Consider the following 24150-nt stretch of genomic DNA (forward strand, 5'->3'; position numbering starts at 1 on the left):
TTCTTTCGCACTCTACAAATCAGGGATTCAGCTAGTGTGGAGACCAAATGCCCATTTTGATCTGGGAAACAGATGCAGTCTTGAATATACGAGAAACGCAACACATCACCTTACGAAAAATTTACCTTTGTTCCTTTCTCTTTATTTTTTAAATCAACATGGTGGCCACTGCTCTGTGTTCAAAAATAACTTGCTTGGATATGATAGTATCTTTCTTAAGCTAATCACGAGAAAATAGCATTTTAAAAAAGTATTTTTCCTTTTGATTTGTCATTATTTGGGTTTGGAATATTTAAGATTTGTGCTTCCAATTTCTTCTTCCTCATCTCTGGTGCTAGATTTGATGTATGTTTCTTTTCTTGTTAGTGAAAGCTGAGGCTTTCTCTGACTGTGAAACTGGGTTAAGTATTTCCTGCTTTCCCAATCTATCCCGCCGGTCTGTTAGCTGGCCTGAAACAGTGGTTTGTGGTTCAATTTCAGATTTCTGAAAATAATGGTTAAAAAAAGCTGACTTCCTTTTTTTCCTTAAGATTTACTTTCATATTTTTTTCATAATCATTCTTAGACTGTAGTCAGTAAAACTTAACAAATGGCATTGTGAAAATGACTTCCCCATGCTATAAGGGCCTTTCTGATCCTCACCCCTGCATTTCATTCAGCTCCCTTGTGAAATGGAAGTCTCACAGTGGCAATGCCGAGGTTTCCTACAGAACGCTTTTTTTCACCTCTTTACTTCAGTGGTATGGCACTGAGGAAGTGCTTATGGCCGTACTCCTGGTCATATGTTTCCCCAGGAGAAGCCCACCTGCAGTAGACTTAGTTAAGGCATATTTGATCCTCCAGAGATTCCCTGTTCTTCTGACATCCAAAAGATATGACTTCATGTTGTGAGAAAGGTGACTCAATGTTGTAGTCATCTTCTCAGGAGAGCAGAGTAGACCATGATTTGTTCCTCTGAGTCTTAGCGTGGTGTTACCCAGATCCTTCCGTTACCTGAGGAAGAAAGGGTAGCCTTAGTTCCTCCCCTATTTCCTTAGCTAATAATTCAGAAAGAAATAAAAAATTATTCTTAACAGGCTGATGATATTAGAGTCTTCAAAATGAATTTGCACACCCTGCCTCCTCGTGCCCAGGAGGACTAGCGAGTAAGTCCTGCTTGCAGGCACAGTGTCTGCCAGAGATGTTGAAAAATTCTGCACCAACAACCAGTTACTGTTGGTGGACTGTGGAACAAATCTGTGAAGGGAGGAAGTCCCACCTGCACTGTGCGGTTTTTCTAAAAAAAAAAAAAAAAAAAAAAAAAAAAAAAAAAGCCAGTATCAGCCTGAGAACAACCTGTTCACTGATCTCTAAGTCAATCAATCTCACAGTTAAAGTGACCTACCAACCAACCCACCACAATAAAAAAATCCCAAAACTGTAGTCTATAATTGCTCCTATCTGTTAGGAGTTAATTTTTCTTTTTATCCTGTCTTTTTGACTACTGAAACTTGGTTAAAATAAGTAGAAGTAGAAAAGAAATGAGTATTTCAACAAGGGCTCTTTAGAAAATTCAGTAAGTCTTTTTTCAAAAATTAAAATAAATAATAAAAAGGAGATGCTCTCTGTGCACTGATGTGCTGCACTCTCCCTTTGGGAAGGCTGCTATGGCATCCTCAATAAGCAGTTTAAAGTTGTCATTGATTAGCCTGGTGCTGAGTGGTCATTTTTAATGTACTGTATTGTCCTCACCTTTGGCCATTGGGGCCCATCGGCTGCAAGACTGACAGGCTCTTCACTTGCTCTGTTCAGTCTAAGTGGCTGATTTAGCATACCTGTGTTTGCAACTGATCATTTTGCTCAATAAAAAGGTTGTAGTACTTCATGGTGGTCAGGGAAGCTTGGGCTGGCATTGCCAGTGCACTTCTCTTGGGTTTAGGGTCTGGGCACTTGTGGTTTTACTCCTAATTCCCAGAAATTTTTACAAAATATTTTTTAATAAGGTGAGTGAGCTTTCTGAACAGCAAATCGAGGACATCTCTGTTTACTCGAATCTCAGCACTGTTGGTGTTTGTATGGGGACAGAAGTGCCATAACCTGTGGGATAACCTTGGCGGTTTGCTTAGCTGGGATAAGAGAGGAAGAAATTGAATTCTTTGCTAGACGAGGGGTGTTAGAGGAGCTGAGTTCTGTAGTTATGTCCTTCCATAACTGCATCATATTTCCTTGTAAGCTTGGATGACTTCAGAATCTTTTTCACCAAGTCCCAGTACCTATCACCTAAATGTATGAGGATCTTAGCTTGCATTTTCTTGAAGCACATTTCTTTGCCTTGTGGTTGCCAAGAAATACTTGGAAACACTGCCGAAGTGTCTACATAAGAGTTCTTTCCTTTCTTTTAAAGTGAATTAACAAAAAAAAAAAATACAAAACCACAACGTAATTACCTTTTTCATTTAATAAAATCTTATGATTTTTAGAGAGACTGACTCATGATATTTGAATGCCAGAAGTTGGCAATACTGCTAGATGAAGTGTTAAATCACTTCAAGATCTGCCCTGATCATCAGCTTTATTTCACAAAGAACAGTGAGGAGACAATATACATATAACCAAAAAGTAAAGCTTATGCAAGAGTGTCATTATTAGATACTCAAAGCGGTGTATCCTCTCCCTGAAAGAATTTTGACCTGAGAATGAATATATTAATAGCCACTCGTATGTTACCTTCCAAGATCCAGGCAAAAAATATGTTTGAGCATCAATTTCAGGATGATACTATACTACTGGAATGTCTTCCATTACCTTGTGCTGCAACATATTACTTGAAAGAGTGATAGCATTTAAATAGTGTTGCCCAAATAACACAGCCCATGCCCACCTGCTTTGGATATTGTTTGCCACTTCTAAAAATCCAAAGGAAAGGCAGAAATGTTTTAAACTAAATATTGGCCCCCGTGCAGGTCTTATCACTTCCACTTCTCCCCCTTTCCCCCGAGCACAAAAATCTTTTATATTTGTTGTTTATGTATGGTCTTGTGGTATTTTCTCTTGCTATTCGACTAGTTCTACCTTTATGTGGTATGCTCATGCCTCTGGGCAGAACGCAGTGGAGGAGGATGTTTAAAATTAGGTGCAAAATTATAAATCTTTGATAAAATGCTGATAAATCTTTATGTAATGTGTATTTAAAATCACTCAAAATCAAGAAATCGTGTTGCCAAATGACAAGCCAGCAGTGCTGTTTCACGCCACCAGAGCCCTGTTGGAAGAAAATACTCTGGATTTGGATTTTCTATCAAAACCTTCCTTGTTTCTCAATGCCACAGCCCTGTGAACAGAACATAAAATAACCATTTTAATTATAAGGTAAAATAAATATCATTAGATGCTCTTGGGACATGTTCAGCTAAGCCTGTTTTGCCGACATGAGACACGTATCAGGAGACACAGAGAAGTTGGGATGTGTAGGACATTACCTGTGTTGTACGAAGAACGGGCTTCCTGCTGTGGAAGCTGCATTGTGCCTTAGAGGCATGTACAGTGCCCTCAGCTAATAAACCGAAGGATACTTCTTCTAAATAAGCTCTAGTTAGCATAAATGGGTGAAAAGGGTGTAAATCACAAATATATTTCTATTTATATTAATAGAAAATAAATGGTTTAGAAGCTGGGTGACTGGTTAATCAGAAATGCCATGGAAACAGCATCAGCTTTAGTAGCAACGATGAGATCATAGACAAGGGCTTTAAAAACAACACGGGATGACTCTATGAATTTCTTGCCTGCTGTGCTTAATATTTTTAATCTGAAATTATCATAAAAATATCTGTTGCTCTGGCAGATTTCAGGCACAGGTTCCCAACATGAGGGGTAAAGCAAATGTCCTACTATTAGCTGCAAAGGCAAAGCTGTGCCATATTTTTTCATAGGTATTTAAGGCCAAGAGGGACCATTACAGCCATGTAGTTTGACCTTCTACATAACCCAGACCAGAGAATTTAACTCAGTGATTGCTGCCCTTGGGCTAGATTTCAAAAGTGGAAAGAGATTTATTCTTTCTTTTATTCTTTTGATCCCTCAGTGTGTTCAGCTGCCTGAATCTGGCTCTTTGTTAAAATGAAGAGACTGTGATTTTAATATATGTTTTGTTTTCAGAATATGCATATATATATAAAAATACATAGGTGTGTGTGCAGACACACATCTTAAAATGGTTTGCATTTGCAATAGTAGTTGGCACCACCATAGAGATGACCTCAGATTTAAAAGGATACATAGACTCATAGGAAAATTGGGAGAGGGAAAGGATGGCAGAAGGTAGCATGACCTTCACATGCAACTCATCATGGGCCTCTCTGTTGAAGTGTTTATACTTGATATTAAGTCAGCACAGGGAGGGATTAGAGGCCTGCAGAGAGAAACAACTTGCCTCACCCTGAAGAAATTGCCAAAAATGTAATGTAGGACAGAGACTTCTCAGTTGGGGCTCATTTTGAAAAGGCAGAAACAGGCCAGGCGCTCAGCCCTTTGCAGGGGAGTTGAAAACTCCTTCCCTGTGCCTACTGTGGGAAAAGGCTGGGTAGAAACATGCATGCTGAGGAGCAAGTGTGGAGCTGCCTGCTTTGCTACCCACTGCATCTGTGCTGGCTTGAAGCTGCAAGGCTTTTCTCTTTTGCTTCAAAAAGTTTTTAGTGAAAGCTCCATTGAGATTATTTTACTTTACCTTACGTGGGCTAAGAATAATTTTTTAAAAAGCCTGTAAACACTTTACTTACTCTAAGGAGTATGGTAAACATGATAGGATACCAGGCAGACCTTCAACCGTTTTGTGTTTACTGCCAGTGAAGACCCTTGGCCACCCTCAGAGAAACAATTTCTGTTAAGTTGTCCATTAAGTGCTCTAGTCCGATTAATGAAGCAGACTTATTTATTGTCACTGGAAGTTGACCTGGAAGCTTATTTTAAAGGAAAACTGCAATGAGAAGTTATCACACTTTGAATAGGTAAATACTTAAGAAGTAAGACTATATAAAAATGAATTTTTGTCAGGATAGCTACCCTCTCTTTCACAATTCCCATAATAACCATGACCAGTTTGAATGACCTCCCAGTGGGCCTTTTTATTGATAGTTCCCAGCAGGAGTTTCAGTCTGATAAGTAGGTCAGGATTCAGTTGGTCTGATTCCCATTTGAATGCATGACAAAACAGGAGGATTTCGGCTTTACTGTCAAAAAGGTTCTTCTCTTTCATGTTCAGGTTATCTAATATCTAGAGGGCAGGTGCAGGGGCAAAAAAAAAAATCACAGTGGGGAGAAGGATAGTAAGGAAAAGAAAGTATTAAAATTTAATCCTCTGAGTGATAGCATGACTAATGACTCCATAATCTCTACTCTGCCATCTCCCATGTACAACAGAGTTGTCCTGCTGCAGATAGTACTTAATGTCCCCAAATGTTTTGTAGCGACCTGTAATTTATGAAGTGATCTCCCACTTATCATCATAGCACTATCTTTTTGGAGTGGAAGAGAGGGTGTGTTGATACATTCTGCCCTCCTCCACAAAAATGCAGAAGGTCCAGGGGGCAAAACTGAACTTGCTCTGACAATTCCTGCTTCTCTCTTTTCTCCACGTGCCATGTCCTGGGAAGGGAGTTCATGCAAATTTCCCAGTGCCCCTCTGGCACTGGGAAAGGAAATTTAATCTAATTTACTAATTCACCCATAGGCTTATGATGAATAGAAAATGAAGAGGTGTGTCATCTTGTCCGGTGAAGTTGGGGGTGATGAGCTGAAACCAACAAATATATTACAAAAAAGATAGCAAGCTGGACTAAAACCAAGTTCTCATTGGTGAATTATTAGTCCACTGTTCATTATGATGTCTAGTTTCAATCCTAATGAGGTGGAACTTGATGAGATAATTACTTTGAACTATAGGATTCTGTTTGCCCACAACAAAAGCTTATAGTATGGTATCATCTCATCAAGCCCTTCCCTTTTTCTCAAAAGTTATTAGTTTTCTTTTAAATAGGAGGTTTGTCTTTCGTCATTTAATGAAAATGGTACAGTGACTGGAGATATCTGGTAACTATCAGGATTTATCTAAAGGTAACCACTATCTGCAGATAGTTCCTACTCAGTCTGGTAGAGAAGAATCTCAAAAAAGGAACGTCAAGGGGATATTTACTGGCAAATGTGGTACAAAGTTGGCGCCATGTGTACTGTCTGGTACCAAAAAGATGACGTGAACTAATATTATTGGAACATTTTTTGAGTCACAGGTTTCACAGAGCATGGACCTATATTGTATAATTTCTATAAGGTGGCTTGCAGCGTATGGAGGCTGCAGGTTCAGCTAACTGTGGCTCACAACATCACTGGTGTGTAGTAAAGACGCCTCGGGTCTCTCTCGCATCCCACCTTTGCTGACCATTTGTTTCAGCCCAGAATATAGGAGCATTTGTGAGTACATGAATGAAAGACTTCCTGCGTTTTATTGCTTTGACCCATGGTGTTAGGATATGTATATATTTCACCGAGCAGTTACTCAAACTTATAGGGGTTTTTTAATCCTTTCTCCAAAAAGGATGTGCTGGTTGAGCCTCTTCACTTTGTTCAGGAACCTAGAATTGCTGGATTTAACATCATTCCATAAGGAAAGGGAATGAAGGAAAGTGCCTTCAGACTAAAAAGAACAGAAGGATTTTTCTGTGGGTTCCAGTCTGAAGGATGCAGCAGTATGTTATGGATAGAGCACAGGACAAGCAGTTTGGTACCTGCTTATCTTTTTCTCCACAAATATCACAGACTTTGGATGAGGCACTAATTTTTTTCTCTGGTGAAAGCTTCTTAGTTATAAAATCAGATTGATACAATTCAAATCTCATGGGGATGTCAAAAGGCCAAATACGTTCATATTTTCACCTGAGGAGAGTCTTAAGATTGAAGGAGCTCTAGAAGAGCTGTGTTTATAACAATCAAGAGAGCTTCATTGAGGGAATGGGAGGGTGTGTTGCGATGTTGTAGAGCTAAGGAAAAGAAGCAAAATGGATGAGTAGTTAGGATGGAAACAAAATTTAGCAAGTTAAGAAAGGAATTATCAAAAAATAAAATACAATCTTATACACTTCCAAATTTGGGGAAAAAAATGAAGGGACATATTTCTTCCACTCATTCATATCTCACACCAGTAATGGTGTTAGTATAGAACAGTGGCTTCTTTGTATTTTGAAGTCCTTGCTTTTCTCCACAGAGACATGGACAGGGCATGGACTAGCTCCATAATGAGACCATAGGAACTGCCATGCTGGGTCAGGCTAACTTGCTGTCTTGTCTCCACATCCCTTCTTGGCCTTTTAGCCAAAATCAAGCCAAAATCCATTCTTGTCAATTTTATGCCAGACATATCTTCAATTTGAGGACTTGCTGTTAAATGGGTGTGGGGAGTGGAAGGTCGACTTGGAGCTTGCTCCATGCCTTCACCTAGCAATGCAGTGCCCCGGGAACAGGACTGGGTGATGGGAGGGGTGAGCACTAGCGAATGCAGAGACAAAAGTGTATAAGCAAGGCAAGTATGCAGCAATATTTCACAACAATATTTTCCCAGGCCCCTGTGACTCATGGTTCAAGGACTTTCCGAGCTAAAGTGAGTCTTTGTGTAAACTCTTTTCCATGAATTTTCCAGATTTTTGTGAGCCAGGTAAATTCTAATGTTCTGCGTCAAGGAGGGTGCAGCAACCCTCTCCGACACACTGTGTGAAGAAGCATCCCTTTCTCTTGGCTGTGAAACGCTTTTTTATTGATGCTCCCTAGTTCTTTTTTTGAAAGACATAGCATAACCCTTCTTTCATTCACCTTCTTTGTGGGCCACTTATGATTTTAAAGATCTGTGTCATGTCTCTTTAAAAAGTTGTAAATTATGGTTACAATATGAATACAGTTAATTTAGTTTAATGGCAGGCTGTGTAAGAAAAAAGCTAGCAGGAAGTTAAAACAATGATACATCCTTCAACAGACATTTCAGTGTGATTAAGAGACAATACAGGAGCTATTAACTGTCAGGCTGCAATGAAGTTAAACAGCTTGTTTTGTTTTTACTGGAAAGCAGAAGGACTATAAAGAATTTAAAATGTCTTTCAAATCAGGGCAAAGGAGTTCCTAAGAAGCTATTTCCTCATGTAAAAACCTAACTGAAAGGTCTGAGGAGCTTGAACCTCCTAAACTCTTTTCATAGGGAATAGGTAGGAGAGTTGTGTAGAGAGACGATTTATAGCTCTGAAACTCTTTTTCTTTGAAGTTTTGTCCTGTTCTTACAATTCAGACAGACAATACTGTCGTACTTGCTTGAAGAACAGAGGGAAGAAACAGAAGTACTGAACCCTGTCAGACCCACATGGGTAAGCCCTGTTGACATCTAGGGCACTGTAACCCATGCCAGAGCCTAAGCGGAGAAGAGCTTGGAAGTTCCCAGGAGAACTGGTGAAGATTCAGGTTTTGTCAGTTGAGGAGATGCAATGAGGACACTATGGAGGGCATAGGTGTTTGGGAAGCCCTCCAGGCATTGTTTTCGTTTTCATATATGTTTAATGGTTTCAGGTTTTTGCCTCCAGGATAGATATGGTTGAGGGAACTCGTAGAAGCATGCAGCATCTTTCAGAAACCCCAGCCTACGTTTCTTTAGAGTTTATTACCTTTGTTGGCATTGATTTTTTTTATTAAATGATATTTTGGGGTTTTCTACTTGTCTGCATGCTCTGGCACTGGTTGCACTGAAGAAACTTCTGTTTCTGTAATCCTGACTTTTTGTGTATAAATGCTATTTTCTGTTTTAGCCAGAGTGTTTAAGCAAGATGTGGCTAACTAGCTGCAGGTACTTTTCAACACTAGTGTCTCCTAACTAATCTTCAGACTGGTGTCAGTATCGACTTTGCAGATGTTTAACCATGCGTCCCAAAGGTTGTGTTCCTGGCTGTAGAAGTGTCCTGTATCTATTAGAGCACAGGACTGTGAGCAGAAAATTCAAGCTCCACTTCCAGGGTTTCTCACTGGCTTGCTTAGTGTTCTTTTGCTGAGGATATGAGGTGTTTTGAGCCTCCATGAAAGAAGTACATTAGTTTCTTACAACAGTGTGCTATTTGGAAACTCAGTAAGATTCATCAATGAAAGAAATTTCTGAATGACACCTTCAGTAGTAGAGTTGGTGCTTAAAAATTTCTCAATAGAATGACTATAACAAATGTTGTTGTAGTTCTCATTTTATCTAGATTGTCCCCTAACCAAAGGAACTCTGCTAAATCCATGAACTATTTCTTCACGTGCAGCAAAATATTACTGCTGTGGAGAAGTCATCGTCATCTGTGGAGGTGATGACCAGTTTTTGCTGTGCTCTGAAGTGCTGTACCACTGCTTTTTGTTCCCCCTCCCCCTGCCCCTGCTTTGAGCCCTGTGAAGCAATTACTTAGGGAGCTGTTGAAACATCTACCTTGGGAAATTCAAGCCTGGAGTCCTCAATCTTAATTTCTTCAATGACTGCAACCAGCAGTGGCCAGAGATACCCATATCATCCACAGATGGCAGCGGCCACGGATACCACGTGGGGTGACTGGCCCAGGGACTCCTTCCTTAATTGCATGTTCATGAAGAGGTGTCCCTCACCCTCTTTGTTACATAACCTCACCTCCCCAAAACTGGGTCCCAGCCAATGTATTTGCCCCACACGAATAAGGGGACCTTAACCTCGTACTCCCATCTACCTCTCCCATCCTTGCAAACTGTAACAGTCACATCCCTTCGCTAACATTTTTTTGTACAGAAACACTGATTAAGCCCACGTTCGGTTTGTGTCAAAATATACTTGCAGATGCTTTACGGAAGTCTGTAGCCGCGATACTGTTCTCTCTGTATTGCAGCTATTTCCCTGTAAGACGCCCGTGTGCGAGTATTGCAAAACATTTGAATTAGAGATTACGGGGATTGTTAGCCGCTGCTTCTGGCAGTAATTGAGGAAGGCCGGCTCGGGAGCCTTGGCTGAGCACTTGTCACTAAACCTGCACTTCCTTCCTCACCCGGCTTCCCGCTCAGCTCCCGAGAGCGTTTCCGATCCGGGCAACTGGTCATTGACTCACAAGTCTGCCTTTTAACTCTTGGTTGAATCTCCAAGTGTTTCCAAGCTGTGGTATGCTGGCTGCTCGTGGCACCCCAGTGTGTTCAGAGTGCTACCTGGCTGGAGAAGGGATCGGTGCTCCCTTCCCAGCGGTGGTCCCTGCTGCTGCAGGAACTGTCGCCGGGAAAAAATGCGTGTGTCTGTGGTTTTTAGTCTCTTATGGGCAGAGCCATCTCTTGTAAAGCCTCGCTTTGGCCATTTTCCAACTGGGAGAGGTTAGAAAACAGTCTGGCAGCGGCTTCCACGAGTCTTTCATGTCCGACAGACTGGGCCAGGTGGACCGTTTCACTCAGGAGTTCATGTGCGTTGCCAGCCAACTTCTCTTCTATGCTTAATGACTTTTGCAGCACATTCTGGGCAGCTCCAGTTAATCTCATCCTTTCATCTTCCTGTGATCTCCCTCAGTTTCCTGGAGAATGAAGTGTGAAGGTGCAGTTGGCCTCTTCTGTACTCCAAACCCTCAGGCTGCCAGTGCTGGAAAGGGGAGTACGTGGTAACGCTACAGCTTATGCCTAATCCTTGAGTGGCTCCGTGAGTGGAGAAGTACCTGTCCTTGGAGAGGTCAGTCCTCCGTTGGAGAAATCCTCACAGCATTGATATTTCAATGCAAATTTTAAAGTCTGGCCTGTATATACTAAAACGCTCATCCAGTTACATGCTGAATTTACGCAGGATTGTTTTAGAAAAGGATGTGGAAAACCATGCAAATATTCGTAGTCAATAAATGGGCAATTACTATATTTCTTCTGTAAATAGGGTATAGAATATACAGATGGCTGCTTTAGTGTCTACTGCTGTATTGGCATATGCGGATAGCTGCTTCATGTACATATGTGTAACAGCAACTGAATATTAACATTGAACTGTCATGTAACACTCTGTATATTTTCCCTCCTCTTAAAAAATCTGGCCTGCTTTATTTAGGCAACGTATTACTATTCTTTTTGGACCGTCTGTACAATATTTACTGAATTCATAAGTCAAAATATGATTTCAGTTTTCACAAATTGAAGCACACTTAACCATTTCTGTGGTCTCATGTTGTTTGCATTTAATAGAAAATTCACGAGGTGAATAATAAATTTTGAGAGAGAAAAGCATTTTGCAAAAGAAGTTCATAAAGATGTCTAACACAGAGAGGATACATCAGATGGAAAAGTCCTCAATATGCTGGAATAATTACAAACTCCTTTTAATAAAATTTATTAATGGGATTTTTCAGATGTGGCTTAGGATACTCACATAGAGGACTTAATAAGCTACAGTCTATAAACACTCCATCTAGGGACTGGAATCATTATTTGGACCATCTTTAAAAGTTCTGCCATTTATTCAATAGTCTATAATGGGCTTTATGAGCTGTAGGAGTTCATTATGCAAATACCTATTTAAGATTTGTATGGACCAAAATTAAAAACATAGCTGGAGAAAATGTGTTGGTTTTTACATGCCCAGTAGGCAGGCTCCAAAGTGAAGTATCTCCACTGCTTCATTTTAGTACCAAACTAACTTAAGAAAATTACATTCTCACTATAAATACCTGTATTGCCTTACTTTCCCTCTCTTATTTTATTTCCAAGCCCAGCGGTTAAGGTCTACCATTGAATCAGGAGAGAGAATGAGACATGCTTTCACCATTGCATGTCATTTTTAGGGCATGTTCTTCTGAGACCTTTTTTTGCCAGCATCTTCAATAGGGTTGTATCTTCAAATGTACCTATGCATATAAACTTAAAATGGCCGAATTTCATGAGCAATTTTTAAAAGAGTAACTCGTCAAGTCTGGGGTATCAGTAAATTAGCTGCTTCTTGAAACCTTAGGAAACCGAACTCATGGGAAGGGTTAACTCTGCAGACGCCAGCAAAGATGTTAACAAATACTTGCCTTCATTCTTCCTTTTGTCCACAATTGCAGCATTTCGTTTGCCTGGAGTATGATGGGATCAAAAGAGGAGTACAAAGGAGTGCTGTCCCCTTCCACTGTTTATCGAAGCTGAGTGTACCGAGTCTCCTCTGACATTGACCATAAAAGACTTCAGGCTTTCCCTGCCTTGCATTTGCCATCAGTGGGGGAGGCATTTTCTGTCACATGTGAGGTGCAAATAAAGGCTGTAAGAGTCGCTTCAGGACACTAATATATAAAATCTTCACCCCACAGAGTTATTCTAGTGTTAAGTTGCAAATGAAGTGGAAAATCATCTGTGATAACCAGACATAATAGTGAAGCAATTGGACTGGGGGCTTTGTGCCCTATTTTTTGTGTCTTACAAGAAATCATTACTTGTATGGAATGGAGAATATTTTCTTCTCTTTTGTGGCAGTGGTATGAATTTTATTTTATAGAGATTATGGTTATTGCATTAAGCTTGTTCATGTTCTTACCTAAAAACATTAGCAGTAAGATTACAGGTGATGTGTTGTTTTGTAGTCTTTATCTGTAGATCCCACAACAATATATGATGAAATTACCCTTGTGCTGGAAACTAATAGCATATTTTGTATCTCCTCCCCTAATATTTCCAGATTGTATTAATCATAAATGTCAATGAAGTCTCCAGATGAATTCCTGACTTTTGACAAAAGGCCTTCATCTCAGCCTCTTAAATTCCAAGGTCAAGGGGAATGTAACGTTCGGAATAATTATTAGCATTATTTTACCTTGACATTTCAGCCCTGATTTCAGTTTAGCATTCCAACCAGGCAGTGAAGACGAATGTCATCTTTCAATTCACTGGAGAGAATTGCCCCAATTAAACCTGACTTTAAAGATATCTAAAGCCCTGTATTAATGTGCTGTCCTGTTTTTTTTAGCAAGAAATACTTCACAAAGGAGAGAAACTTTCATTAAAAGCATTCAAGATTTACTGTGACAAGAACAAGCAATTTTTGAATTGCAGTTTTCCCCGCAGGCTGGGATAATAATCAGTGCTTCTCATTTTCAGAGGAGTCAGTGGTTGCGCTGCCCTAAAGATTCTTTTGCCTTTTGTTTCAGCTAAAAGGTCAGAGTTATAATTTTGTCTCATCATGAACTATTAGTGGTACCTTGTCAAAACCTTGTTACATGTCCAGGATCTTGCACCCGTCCTTTGTACATACTTGTATTTACTTATTTTTTTTAACATCATATCAGGTAATAGGGACAGAATACATTGTTTGTGGGATTTATCCCAGCAAAGGAAAACATTTTCACCAAAGCACAGATGAAAAGAAGACACAACCACCGCGCCACACACAACCCCACAGCTATTTGACCTTGACTGGGTGGAGAGGCTGGCAGTCTGGTTCAGTCCAACAATTTTACTTACTTCCTGCAAACTTGATGACCCTTGACATTCTGGAAGTCTGTTTTGATAATGAGGTAAATAACCATATAAACGTCATTCCCTGTAAATTGGTCAGAAAGCAGGTGTGTACAGACGAATGACAGACACCAGTTAGTCTTCAGACGGTGGGCTTTTTTGGTACAGTAAGGAGAATAAGTCGAGTTCCTGTGATGAGCACCATTTATTTCAATACTGTTGTTCCCATTCGATCCGTGGCAAAGCTTTGCTGTAGAGACAAAAATGGAGCCACGCTGCAAAAGGATATACAAGACTGCGTAACTTTAGCTCCCTGTTCGTATTCGTCGCTTTTCCTGCTACACTATGCCTTTCTGTGAAACCTTGAAGATAAAATTGTTTTGCATGTTTTGGGCTGTAAGTCATGGCTACTCTCCAGCTGATTGCAAATTGCTATTTGTGTCTGTTATGGTTGTGTGCCCAGTGTGTGATTTTACACAACTGCTGTGGCCCGTACTGTTTCAATGGAAGTGAAATTCATTGACTTCTAGTTAAATTTGACTTTGGGACTTCACCTAACGGGAAAGTAAATTGATTGATGCTGGCACTCCTTATCTTCTAACCTCTAGCTCCATGTACATTCATATTTGAAATGCTTTTGTCTCCAGCACAAACATGCTCTTTTTCTTATTCTTTCTTTATTTTTAACTAGAAATCTTGCATAAATATCACATGAACATAGAGTTCACTGCATAGATGTGTAACGATCCGCAATGTTTTTTCCCCCAGAATTTTCAAGCAGATTTAATATTGCTTTCTACTTAAATGCTGTTAATTTTGACATGGCTTATAGTTAAAAGTCTAATTGTACACAAATGTCAGAACACTTCCTATGAAAAGGTGGTTTAAGCAATGCATCTCTGTAATTTATCACGGAAGTCCACAGGAGTCTTGAGTCCCTTTCCAATTTCCATTTCCTTCCCTGCTTCCTCCTATTAGATATTTACTAAGGATAGCTGACTGATCTTTAGTGAGTTTATGGCCAACAGTTCCTGACCCGTTTTTAATTAGCTTTCATTGACTTAAGCAGCACGGTGATTAATTGTGCTGATAAGGGAACTGGAAGCTTCTTTCCTCCTGCCTGTCAAGCTTAACAAAAGCAGTGAATGTGAAGAACATGGCAGAGAGAGAGAATTGATACTGAACCCTGTGGAAATGATCCTGTGCTGTCTCAACTAAGGATCTGGCCCATTTTGTGAAATAGAATTAAATTTGTTCACTTCATTACATAGGTGCTGCAGTAAAGCACATATGTTGCATACATATATGCATATAAGGATATAAAGGAAGCTGTTGCTGGTCTTTTCCATCGTAATTTTTTATGGGTACTATCTGATGTTGAAAGAGGGTATAAAAAGCATTCCATTGAACATCTATATTTTTCCTTTTTTTTCCCTTTCCCTACATTTAAAATGTACTTTTTAATTTTGTAACAATGTTTTCCCAGCTATCTGAATGTCTCACTAGTGCTAATCTACCAGATGGGACCCTGGAGAGTGGGAAAGAGAGATTCAGAAGAGCTAGCCGTAACCCAGCAAAGCAAGGTTTTCTGGATCCCCTCTTGTCCAGCTGCTTTGTATAACCTTTCGGGGAGGGCTGTCTCCTGGGGTTTACTCTGTATTCCTTCAGGATTACCTGACCCCGTAAAATTAAGCTTTCTCATACTAGCATTCTTCTTCTATGTCTCCAGTAAGCGTGTTTCTGAGACTGCTGGTTTTGAGGGCTTAGAACACAAATCTATCGCTTTCTAGTGTGCTCTTTTATTTTTGCACAAGCAGTGCATATTCTTTCCTGGCAATGCACTGCAGCCCACAAATTCACCTTTTCAGGAGACCATGCTCTGGTGCCATTTCTAATTTAATTAGTTCTTTGTACAGTCCCACTTCTAAGCCCTTGGAACCTAAAGCTTGGCAGATAATTATTTCCATCCCTGAAGAGGGGTCTGCATCTTGTGGGTTGAGTGTTTAATGTTTCAGCTGGAGATCGGTAAGCATGAGAACAGAAGCTGAATGGAATGCATTGTGTTCAGTGCCCATCCATTTTAAATAATTTTCCTTTTGGCCCTAAACTTCCTTTTTTTATATAAAAAAATATCTTTGGAGTTTCCAGTGAAGAGGAACTAGAGATTATTTTTCCCCCTCTCAACTGGAATAAATACAGAAGGAGTGTCTGGCTGATAATGGATCTGCAGCAACACAACTCCAAGGCCCTTATTGTCTGTGTTTTTCATTCAGTGATGTATGTCTTCACGGTAATATAGAAATGCTAACAAAGGAGTGCTGTTAAGTGTGGAGGAGCAAATAGATTCACATCTATTTTTGGAGTCAGATTTTCTTGAAGCATAAAAAATAAAAAATTACTCCATGTTGACAAGAAGTCCTAAAAAATCAGTCTGTTGAGGTAATTTATATGTGTGTACACACAGAGACAGGTATTCTGGTCTGGCATTTTAGTTTGAGACTGTTATAAAAGTGATTGAAAACAAAAGGAGTTGTTTGGGAGCACTGCTTCAGTGAATCAAAACTATTAGGGATTTTACTGTTGTGAAAGCAGGGTTTATTTAATAGGCCTCTCCAAAGTTTTTTCTTTTTTTCCTCTGCCTCCAAGCCAGAGTGGACACTGGCATGTGAGATGATTGCAGGCTGTGAATTTTCAAAGAGGTTTAAAGTAACAAGACCACCCCAGTTGCTCTGCTAATGCTGCTGCTGCTGCTGCCCTTAGAAAGAATTCTGTAAGTGTTTGAATTGCAGAGGCAGCAAAGTAATTGAGGAGACTTGTTCAGGAAGCAACTTATGAACATTTCTTTACCCGAGAGCTCTTTGGTCAAGAACATGAAAGCAAATGTAGCTGAAAGAAACCTAGTAAAAACTTTAATGTAGCAGCACTGATCTTCTGATTTGTTTTTCTGTTGTTTTTTTTTTTTCCTTTTCTTCTGTTTTAATATATCCTCTCTGCTTTTTCTAACAAATTACAGTATTCCACCCATTGCCCAAGAAGTTTAAAAAAAAAAAAACAACAATTGAGCAATTAAACAGGTTTCCAGCAGCTTTGGTTACGAAGCCATTGGGCTGCATGGACAATATGCTGGCAACAAACAGCTGATATAATTTAATGAGGTGTAACTGAGTAATTTGGGGCATCCAGCAGGTTTTTGCTATAAGGGGCTACATGAGGAGGCCTCTTTAATAAGTACCCTGTGATTGGCTTTTGGAGTTGTCTTCACAGAGCAGTTACGAAATGCATTGTGCTGATGCTGATCTATGGGCCCTGAGCTCCTGCTTTTCACCCGTTTAATTAATTAGAGAAAAACAGAGCCAGAGGATAAGTGACTCTAAGGTCTCATACTTCCTTTTCACATTGTATTACTTACAAGGAACTTGAACAGGGAGAAGGTGACCTTGCTTGTAATTGTAATATTCCTTATTTTTTATTTAATATGAGCAAAAATCGTTTGTCCTTTACATTCACATACTCGTAGAGTTATGGGTAGCGAGTTGCTTTAGAATTGCATCCTTCTGTAAGGAAGATTGTGTCCATCTTCCATTGCAGAAATGGTCATCAAGTTTCCCGAACTCGTGTCTTATTACAGTAATAATGCTATTTCAAGAGAAATTAGTGTTGCACACTTCGTGATGCTGTTTGTGTACTCTGTCTATGGGTCTGAAAACTTCTGTGATGTGATTATTAAAAGGACAGTAATGGCCACTAAACTGAAAACTGCAAAAAAAGAACATTTTTGCCCTTTTATTTTTCAAAGACTAAATTGAAATACATCAATGCATGTAATAGCCATTTCTCTAGCGTGAATTGCCACGAGGTCTATTTTTTCATGTCAGTAGTATGTGAGTCCATAATGTCCTGGCTCTGAGCAAGCCTTCTCTGCTTTTGGAGGGCCAGATATTTGGAAGAGTCCTTCCTAGAAAGCAAGTCTGCTCGATTGAACCTGCTCAGGTCTTCCCCAGAGAGAGACCTCTCCCAGGAAAATGCCACTGTAGAAGAAGTGATATGTTAATTGGCTTAGTTGAAGAATATTACACTTAAAAATCGATTGCTCGTACTAATATGGAAATATATTTGAGAGAGGGTTTTTTTGGGGGTGGGGGGTGTCTTTAATAGTTTTGGACAGTCTTGCCTCGCTTGGCGAGGTGACGGAGAGCTGTGGAGATGCTGCAAGTGCCGTGCTGCAGCGTAAGCGACGGGCAGGTACTTTGGAGGGGTCTCTGAGACGCCCACCGCCCCGTGGAGCCCTGCGTGCGAGTGTCCTGCGAGTCAGCGCCCGCATCCACCGCCCTCCCAGGCGAGCTGCTGAGGAGGAGCGAGGCAGCAAGGAGGGAATTTCTGCCTTAGGGAAGCGCGAAATACGAGTTTAAACGTATGGTGCCTATTACTGGCTGTTGGTATACAGCGCATGTGTACGAGGATGGGGAAGGGCAGTACTGGAAGCTTCCTATGTCCCATGTTTTTAATCCCTGCCAGAGGGTGCCTGTGGTTGAAAAAGGTGCTGCTTCTAGCTTGAAATCTCGAAGTGGGTAGGAGAGAAGAGAGAATAGGCCTCTTACGACTGAAATTGCTGCAGTGAGCGAAGATAGCACTGCCAAAATATCCGCAGCTGTTGAAACACACGTCATGCCAGCCAGCAGGTAGCTGATGGGAGTGCTCTCCACAAAATACTAGTTTTCAGTCCTGGTAATACAGCATCAGTTTGATCAGTTTGCTACAAAAATGTGTTCCACTTCCAAAATGTGCCCAGTAGTTTGAATCAGCATGGTACCATGATGTCATTAGTTCACTAATATTTGAGGTGTTTTGTTTCTCAAATTTGCACCATTGGCTTTTGACAATTTTATTTTTTTTTAACAGCTGTGTTTCAACCTGATTGCCTTCCAAGCCCTGACTGGTTTGTAAATGATTCTTACTACTAATTTACAGAGGAGCTCCACAGGTAGTTGTCCATCATATTCATGAAGATCGCAAGAAGAAATCTGTTTCCTTAACTTAACCTTAATGACTGAACCTTCAAAGAAATATGTTAATCAACACCCAGTTCCTTGAATATTTATGCTGAAATAATGTCTTGTGACTGGAACTCCTTTTAGATAAGTTTCATTTATAATCCATTAACTTAAAGTGTTGGAGGATGAAAGCAGATCTGGTACTTTTGACAGTGTACTCAAAACACCACCTAGTACAAACCGAGACTGACTGAGGGTTTAGGTGGCTATGTCTCTTTACCTATGAGCAGTCATTTTTAAAAAGCATTGTATTTCAATCAGATAGTAAAACAATGAAGATCTACATCTGCTTGCGTACATAGGCCATTATGGAAACTGCTGGAAAGTTGCTTGGAGGTTAGCCTGATGATGTTTGGCTGCTTGTTTGATTTTGAGAGAGTTTTCTTCAGGTGTAGATGCTCAAGTTATGTACAGATATAAATGCAGTTATAAGCATTGCAGTCAGGGAGTTGAAGTTATACACACAGAGTAGCTAGGGAATATGTTTTGCATGGGCAGCTACTTGAAATGTTTTGCAAGTGCTTCTTAGGCACCTATGGAAAAAAAAAGCTAACAGAAAAACAAAAGTCTGGCATTGCTCACTCTAAGAGCTGAAAGCCTGGGGTTGGAGCCAAAGGTCTAAAATAGAAATGGGCAACATAACAGTCTTTTTCAGTGATTAATATAAAGCGTCTGTTAGAGTTCCTAACTCAGATCAGTCCTAAACATAATAGCAGGTAAGCTAGGAAACAGTGGAGAGAAGCTTGTGAGAGAAAGAGCAGATGAGCTGCATTTTTCTTAGTAAGCTCTATCAGAACTGACTCGCTCACTAAAACTGGTTAAACCAGGGTGCTCAAGCCTTCAGGAGTTAGATGCCTTTACAGGCATCTGTTTAAGGAAAACCCACACCTTTCATTTAAAAAAAATGCCATTCTACATTAATGGGCCAAGTTGTCTTATCCAGAAAACTTTGATCAAAAACTTTGGTGGTTCTTCAAAGCTGATCCTAACCACTGTGGGTGGAAAGCCAAAGTGAAAAGTATGTGAAGGTTTTTCATACCTCCTGCTTTCCTTTTAGTTGGAAATGCCAGAAGAGGGGCTTTCTCATTTCCCGTGTGGTTGTTTCCCCAGTTTCTCATCATACTTAGAGTCCTTGGTGAAAAGGGGATTGTGGTTCATGATTGTGAAACCTCTTTGTTGTTTAGAGAGCAATGTTACATGAGCAAAAGGGTGATCTGTGCTAAGAAATAGGTGATAGTATTATTCCTTCTGTGTTTTTCCACCACTAGCATAAACTTGGGCTTAGCAGTGAGAAGTACTCAGGCTGTAGTCTTCAGTACAAGTGCCCTCATCTCATTTATACTTAATGGAAGTTAATGATGCTCAGCATCTCACAGGACTTGCCTTCATACCCTGGTTTAAAAGAGGGGTTAAGTAGGTTACAGGAGTGCTTTCTGCTGTCTTTTTCTTAAACATCATATTTCCCATACCCCTGCCTCACAGACGAACAAATTTGGGAAGAGTCCTGAGTGGTAATAAAGACAGGCAAAAGTGTACCCGGTCGAGCCTCCCTCCATAAAGTCAAGGAAAGCACTGTTGGCCTGTGAAGTCAGTCAAGTCAAGGGGGAGTTTAAGTGCTCTCCACTCATCTGAAACCGTCTGGGGAAGTTTTATGAAACTCCACAAAGGCAGTTGTAAGATTGTAGTGGGTGGGAAGACCCAAGAAACTGGGTGGAGTGGTGAGAAAATTTTAAGAAAAGCTGGCAATTAATCTTAGCTCCTGGGACTTAGGGACTTTCCAATGCTGGCAGGTCTCAGTATGTGTGTTGTTATTCAGGCTGCACGCCAAGAATATTTAATGCTGACTGCCGAGTGTGTTGGAGAAAAGTCATTGTGCAGGCACTGTCACTCAAAGGAAATACGCCACACCATAATCATTGGTTCAACAGTCATTTTGCAGACAATGAGCGCTGACATTTGGATAGCAAATGGAACAAATAGTAAAAAAAGGTGGGTGGGTGGGGAAACCTTTGTCTTTTTGATAGTTAAGACCATTAAATCTGTTAGTACACATTGTCTGTACATGGGCCCTGAGATGCTGTTGCAGTTGTGATAATGACAGTGCTGTGAGGGGGTGTTAGGGCACACGGGAGCAACTGATTGTTGAAATAACAGTGGCCCTTTGTGATTAAAAAACACTAACTCTGTCCTGAAAAAACGTACAACGTAAAGCAGCAAAACCAGAGAAAAATGAATAAAGGGTGGCAGAAAAGAGGAAAACTCAGTTTGGGTGTAATATAAAGATGTGAGTTGCCCTGCAGATTTCAACTGAGCCTGGACTTCAGACCTTATTTTGTGTAATGTGCTACCTGTTAGTTGTGGCAGGCTGGGATGTGCCCTTCCCACTGCAATACGTCAGTGAGTGTTTATGGAATAAGCGTACTTAGAGAGCTGGGCTGGGTGGGGTGACTGACTGAGCGAATGAAGAGATGAGTGTCTCCTCCTGAACTGAGCCGAGCGAAGATGCACGGCTAAGGGAAATGTGTGGACGTGGCCACGCTGCCCCTTTAGGTCACACCAGGCCAGTTACCCCCTGCTTATCGCCCACGTATGTCCATCCGAGGAGCTACCGAGGCACCCCGGCAGCCCCCGGGGCCACCCACGCTGTACGCCGCATGGGGTGCCGCTGGCACCAAGCAGCGATGCCGGCGCTCCCCGGTACCTCGCCTGCACCCCGTGCATGCTGCACCCACATCCCGCCTGTCACCCTTCAGCCCTGCCAGCGTGCTGAGGCAGCTCCGGGCAAAGGGGAGAAGCAGGAGACGGGCAGAAAGGCAAACACACCGCAGCGAGCAGCAGCAGTTGCTGCAGGGCCAGTCGGCCGCCTTATCTTGGGGACTTGACTTGATAACCCCGGCGCCAGTGCCGGTCTCTTGCAGATTATCGGCTAGTCACTGCCTTAGATGTGCAGGACAGGATCACTGCCACACTTTGTCACGGTCCTTGAGGGAATACGCATAGTGCGCCAGGGCACTTTGAGAATGGCCTCAATTATTAATAACCATTATGACTTTTTTCTGTCAGTCTCTAAAGTCTTGCTGATCATCATGGATTATTTATACACGCTAGTGCTGATTGCACCAGCTCTGTATCATCAGCCCTCCAGTGTCTACCTTTCTGGCTGGCATCTTTTTTCCTATGCAATACCCCCTGCTACACCACAGGTGTAGCGATCTGCCTGATCAACAGGCACCCCATTGTGGATGCAGCCACAGTCTAGTAACTTCAGAAAGTTCAGCCATGTCCTTAGTGTATTCAAGATGGGCTTGTGGTAAAGGAGGTAAAGGATGTGCTGGGCTCAGCTTTGGTGGCTCAAGGTTGAGCCCCATGGTGGTGGTAGTGGTATTAATGGTGGTTTTCACCCCATCCTTTCTGATGTTCAAGGCACCTTTCTCCTCATCCAACTGGTGATGAGGTTCCCCCCCTGCTGCTTTTCAGTGATAGCTTGATGCACGTCCATCAGCATCATGGCTTCCTTCCCAAAGACAACGTGAGACATCTTGTTCTGAAGGCAGGATGACCTCCAGCTTGGAGAATTACCATTCCTGGTCTCGTGAAAGCTATCTTTTTTTATCCGTCATTGGAATCCAGCCTGTATGTATTCTTTTGACAGCTTTTCCCTCCCAAAGAGATGCTATTTCTGCCTGAGAAATACCACCAAACTAGAACCGGTTGGGAATTTCTCAGACAGATACTTAGATGTGGCCATTGCAAGTTGCCTATCTGAAACTGCAGTCCTGTGCACACTGCATGGCTGTGTTAATGCAGACCTTACCCCGTTTCCAGCGTTCACCACGCAGAGCTGACTCACAGCAGGCTCTGTGGGAGGCATTCTCAAATGTGAGTTGTCTGGAATGCCAGTTATGTGGAGCCTTCACGGAGGTCCCACGGGGGACAGGACGCTCCTGAGGTTTAATCTGTTGATGGAGCAGTGGAGGCCCCTTCATGTCTTTGTCACTGTGGGCGGATGGTGTTGGGTCTCCTGGATGCAACCACAGCACTCTGCAGAATCAGCTGAGGAAACCAGTCCTAGCAAGAAGAATGACATGGGAGAAGCTTAGGTTAAAGAAAAGGAGCAAGCAACAGATTAAGAAGAGATCAGAGCAAATGGTCAATGTGCAAAGCCTCCAGACTGAGATGTAGATACTGAACTGAGCAGATGAAGTGAATAAGCAAAGAGGGCGCGCTCACAGGTACTGAGAGTGGTAAGCATCTGTCTAAACAAGTCTGTTGGTTATTGAAAAAACAAACAAACAAAAAAAAAGGAAGAAGGGTCTACCCTTCCTTTTATTAACTGTCTTTTCTTCTGCCTCAATATGAAGACTAAATGTATTCCCCGTTTCAAAACGTAGAATTACACTGCAGGGAAAAACAAACATAAAATCCCTCCTCTGCTAGCACTGCCCACCTCTGATAGTTAACTTTGCAGTGCAGGGCTGGGCTGGGTAGAAAGCTCCTGGGCCAGAGACCTTGACTGGGAGAAAAGCAGTAATTCCGCAAAGGGTCGAGGGTATACTTTATGGATAATGTTAAACCAGTCTAAAGGCTTAGTGCCTTCGAAGAGGCTATTACCTTGCTGCCTTCCTTTGCTTTTGCAGTGAGCCAGTGCAGGGAGTTACACTAGCAGGAAATGACTCAACGTTTGAGGGTCTACGTCTTTTAAGAAGTTTCCTTAGCCCCAGCAGCGGGAGGTTGGAGTATTAGGCTGGGGAAGCGGGACCCCTGCTTTAGGTGATGGTCTGTTACTGGAGGAGCTAAACCTGCCGCGCAGAACTGCCCTGTCCCTTCGGTATCCCTAAAACTCTCAAAGCAGGTTCCCGTAGGAACAGTGGAGACACGTGTAGTCACCGCCAGGTACCCATTACTCTGAGAGGTGTAGGTTCGCTCCCAGAGGGTTGGAGACTCGTCTTCAAAGCCAAGGCCTGGAGGAGGTCATGTAACTTGGAGAGGAGAACGGCTCCGCAGGAAAGCTGAACACCGGGAGTTGAATGTGGTAATAGAAGCATTTTTAACGTTAAAGTCCTTTTGTGGGTTTCACTGTGTTTACACATGGCTAGTTGGTAGCAGTTTTTTTTGCTTGTGAGATACAGATAGCTCCAAAACAACCATAAGGGCAGATAAAATAATTTCTAGAGAATGTGTGTGTATATTACATTAACAAATAACCTAAGGGTTTCGTGGTATATAAAATGTTAACTGAATATTTGTATAAAACTGGCATCTGGTGTCATCAGTGAGACGAGATTATAGACAGTGATGAGACAGTGATGTTACTAATACTACTGACATGCAAGAAGAATCAGCAGGAATTCTTCCTTTTTGTGTCATCAGAATCTAAGCACATGGTTAAAGCCAGAGGAGAGCGTGTATGACGGGGAAGAGCACAAGAGAATGGTCATTTTCTGTAATATTTCCTATGTTGAGTTTTCCCCTTTTATTTTCCTACAGAGAGGCTGGTTTGTTTAGCCTTCAGGCTGAAATTGGCTGTAATTTCCATGGACAGCAAATTTTGCATGTGTGGTACAAGCAGTAATATTTTCCCAAAAATATGCTTGCCAGCCTTGTGAATACAAGAATTCAGAGGTGCTAAATTTCTGGGACGTGTAGTGATAGTGTA

General features: G+C 41.4%; 1 protein-coding gene and 1 pseudogene across 1 annotated transcript in view; both read left to right on the forward strand.

Moving 5' to 3' along the window:
* The window catches only part of LOC115352937, a 72877-nt gene that overhangs the window by 11585 nt on the left and 37142 nt on the right, over positions 1 to 24150 (forward strand). The gene's annotated exons all lie outside the window — the stretch shown is intronic.
* LOC115353183 lies at positions 7322 to 7493 on the forward strand (annotated as a pseudogene).

This window comes from Aquila chrysaetos, chromosome 18 (genome assembly GCF_900496995.4).
Source record: "Aquila chrysaetos chrysaetos chromosome 18, bAquChr1.4, whole genome shotgun sequence".
Lineage (NCBI taxonomy): Eukaryota > Metazoa > Chordata > Aves > Accipitriformes > Accipitridae > Aquila > Aquila chrysaetos.